This window comes from Macrobrachium nipponense, chromosome 5 (assembly GCF_015104395.2).
Source record: "Macrobrachium nipponense isolate FS-2020 chromosome 5, ASM1510439v2, whole genome shotgun sequence".
Classification (NCBI taxonomy): Eukaryota; Metazoa; Arthropoda; class Malacostraca; order Decapoda; family Palaemonidae; genus Macrobrachium; species Macrobrachium nipponense.
The window spans coordinates 82,836,688-82,841,206 of NC_061107.1; positions in this window are offsets into that span (position 1 = coordinate 82,836,688).

The following is a 4,519-nucleotide window of genomic DNA, read 5'->3' on the forward strand; positions in this document are numbered from 1 at the left end:
TCACATCCTTAAGCAGTAACCAAAGGATTTCTAAATTCCTAATTACTTTTTGAAAGGCATGCCTACGAAACAGTAACTAGTCTAACTATTTTCATGGTATCTAGCATACACCTATTTTTGCAAGAATTTTTCTTAAGAGTCTCATCTAGCTGTTAAAAATAAAAAAAAAGGTGGATGGGAAGATTTCTGTACTTCAGTATTTCATATCCCACTGAGCAATAACAATTATTCGAGCTACAACTACAGCCAAAGAAGAATTTAAACCATTTGTTAACAATTAGTCCACAAAAACTATTACATATATTTTCACCAGCCCAACCACCATGACTTTAGTTTATACAAAGGTGTTCGAGGTTACAAGGTTAAAGAAAAGTTAAGAAAAGATATAATATAATCATAACTGTAGGCATTAGTATCTATCTACAACAGCGTTAATCTCGCCCTCTTGCTTGACTCCACGTATTTAATTCCTCTCCAGTATTTGTCGCCGCAGGACGGAAGCTTCAGGAAACCACACTTTCGGACCTCTGTCGTTTAGATCATTTATCTGAAAATTAAAATGAATTCTTATACCAACACCCAAGGTTACTTCTATTGATTGAGAGTTATCAGGCGTCACAACTACCAGGGTCACTGACGCAGAAAGGTTACTTCGATCTTTATTGATTCAACATTAAACAATTTCGAAACTGGTTGACTAATGTTTGTTTTACCCGTTTTCTATGAACACTGTTTATTCCATTGACATATAGTACAGTGCATACTTATAAAAAATGTTAACAGCAATAAACAAAAAAACAAGGCACATATACAACACAATGGATGGTTCCTTGCTAAGCTCATGTTTTCGCATGCCAGCAATTTGAGGCAAAATTACGTCACATCCTGATATATTTTGTGTAAATATCTCTTTGGATTATTTCAGAATAAGCAACAGAATATCAATTATATGATAGCTGGTAATCGATGGCCGATCTAAAAATATTGCGTGGTGGACAACCTAGGTATATATGTTAAGATGTATACATACACACACACGGTACATATATATCAATACTTATATGTATACACATACAGTAGTAGCCATTATCGTTTTTGTTGTACTACAGTTGTCGAAATAATTGAAATAATCATTAACTAGGCAAATTGTTGCTACTGATAATGATTTGAAAGAAGACAATGCTCTGGTATTAATTTCCATGAGGGGGGGGGGGGGGGGGGGGGACATTACCAGGTGTCCCTCTCCCAATTGATCAGTCACTACTGATAATTGCTGGGCCAACAAAAATCACTCCAACTTTCTTGCTTTAAACTTTTTCTTTTAGACTTATTCCAAAACCATTCCCACCTGGTCTAATTATTGTTCTTAATCATATGGACAAGAAACTTGCCTAGCTAAGAAATACCCCTATGTCCTAAATGCTTCTTTGAAGATGACTGGGGAACATTTGCTTCAGTAATTTTCTTACTATTTATACATTTGGCTTAAATGCTTCCATCTATTCTCCACATCACTATTTAGGTTATATGAACTTTGTGCCAATTTACATAAGTGCAAAATTCTTTAAGTACTGTACTAATAGTAAAGCCCTATCAAGTAAGGGCAATAGTTTTTTATTGTAATAAATTTTAATCCTTAGGTCACATAATCGTATATTTAATATTCATGGTTTAGCATTTTAATTTTTGGCATTTTAATTTTTGGCATTTTAATTTTTGGCATTTTCTCATCTTGAAAACTAAGAAAGGACACCACCAGAGACTCATGGACGTTGTCGGTATGGCGTTGGCGTGCCACCTCTGTGGCAGAGATTTCGATGAGGTGTGAGAGATGTGTATTTCTGGTGATAGAAGTTCACTCTCGACGTGATTCCGAAATCACGTAAAACCGTTGGTCACGTTGCTGAATAACCACTGGTTCCATGTAATGTAAAAACACCATACAAACAAACAAACAAGCAAAGACACCTCGCATATGAAATGCTTACAAAATATTCCTTCTTAGAAATCAGAATCCATGTGACCACCAGATTCGCAAATTAAGTTCATTTGTGCTACTTTGGCGTTATTGGGACCTTCCGAGCATCTAGCCATAACAGGCCAAGGAAAACTGCCAAAAACTCCTTCAATGCTAAAGTTTCCGAAATGTCAGGTATCTCAAGAGAAATTAATCAACCAACTTATTGGAGTCATTCACTAATCATACACCTTCCTTGTGTATTGAACCCGAATTTTGCATGTGCTATAACCAATTTGCTCAAGTTCCTTCAATCAGTGTTGGCTTGGTCACATGTTCTTTTCTAAAAGCATTAAACACTAAAGTTACCTATCATTCCTATTAAACAAATCCCTTACAGTGCAGATCAAATTCATTTGCCTTATATTATCATAATTACCAAAAACAGTTAGTTTTTCAGAATAATGTATATTTCAAAACAATCTCAAAATTCTAAGAAATACTAACTGAACGTTTTCCAATTAACACCACTAATATAACCACTGAACTAATTTCTAACTAAAACTTGTGAAGTAACTTCATAAAATCGTGAAATCATAAATCACTATTAATTATATGTATATATATATATATATATATATTATATATATATATATTATATATATATATATATAAAAGACCAACTATAACCCGGTAAAGAAAATGTAAAATTCCCCAATAAAAAAAAAACTTGCCAACCCTATACATAAATTAGCACAAACCACCCCAAACTAGCAAAATGAGAAATCACAAAAACTCTACGGACTACTGTCCTTACATTTTAACTCGCCATTACTCGCATGTATAAAAAAGAAAATGAGCCCAAAAAAAACAAAAAAAAAAAAAAAACGGAACAAAACCAGCCCCAAATTATCACTAAAAATGTCCTCTCAAGCTCTGATATTTCATTAACCCACAAAATCAGTAAGAACCCAAACATATCAATAAGTGAACTTTCCCCATTACAAAACATACACAGAAAAAAAAAATTTATAATCCAACGCTTTCCCCCATAAATGCAGTATGTATCGTTACAGAATTTGCTACCGCAACATATCTCATCGACCGGAAACAATCCCTTACATACATCCTCATAGAATGTCATAATCAACATCTCAGAAAACAGTGCAAATCTCCGAGTAATCAACTCCGAAAGGAAAAAATCAGCACCTGGACTCATCCCAGCATTATCAGCAAAAATCCACCTGTGAACACCTCATGTGCATGAATCGCACTATAGATTTGTCTAGTCTGACTTGCAACCCCAGAAATCATTATTCTCCAAATAGCCCCAAAAATTCTATACTAACACTATATAATCACATTTCACAAAATATCTCCAGGATATCACAAAAGGTGCCAAAAAAAATTGTCCTTAAAAACTTAACTCATGAATGATACTACCCCAAGTATGTATATAGTAAAACCAAATTACCACCTATTCTGGCTATAAACCACAGTAAACCACAATTCAACAATTATATACCGCCAAATATAACCACTGGTGAATATAAAAATACCACACCTCCATAGGGACTCATAAAACCACAATGTAATAGCACCCCCCCCCCCCACACACAGAGCCACAACACCAAAAGGAACCACAATAACCCCCTCTTTGGCTTGTAAAACCACAGATCACCACCAAAAATCCACCATCTATCACCAATAGACAAAGACATGTCATCAATCACCAAACTAATAAAAGAATTCCACCTCCCGTATTATTCATCCACAATTCGCAGACAGTACTCACAACAGCTTTCTGCTGACCCCCAACTAGTACCAAAAGAAAATGTCTGCTCGAAAACTGAACAATCAATGCACTTGGTCAAAATTAACATCATCAGCTAAAACAGCATTATAAATATAACTCACTCAAAACTGTGACTCAGCACAAAAAAACAAAAAAACCATCGGTAATAATAAAAAAACCACCGACATATCACCATATTGATAATAATACCACCACCCAGGCAATAAAAATATTCTCCTCTCCATTTCACTAGCATCCACGTGGAATAAAAACCATGTACGTACCCAAAAAATATCATTACACCTCCAAGCAGGGTAACAAAAAAAAAAAAAAAAAAAAAAAAAAAAACTGTCCCCGAAAAATGCACTCAAAAGCATCTAGCCGATACACTTGAAAATATTACCACATATCTTCTCTCAGACAGGCTTCCATTTGCACTAAAATAATTCCAAAAATAACGGAATTCAAAACAGCGAGCTAAAACATAGCTCTTTCCACCATAGGCCTAAACTCTGGAGCATCTCCAACAAATCAAAATACCACATGGCCAAAATATTATACCTCTTAATGCTCCTCATAATCAGACTCTAAAAACTGTGCCAGTAAAATAACCACGAAAATGCAAAAATTCTCCCCTAAATCTCTTTGCAGCATCAAACGGCTGAAATTATAAAAACACATTCCCGAACAATGATTCCAAGTCACGAACGGAGATATTAAAAATCTACACAAACTGTTTTGAGAGAGAAAAAGAAATTAAAATTCCC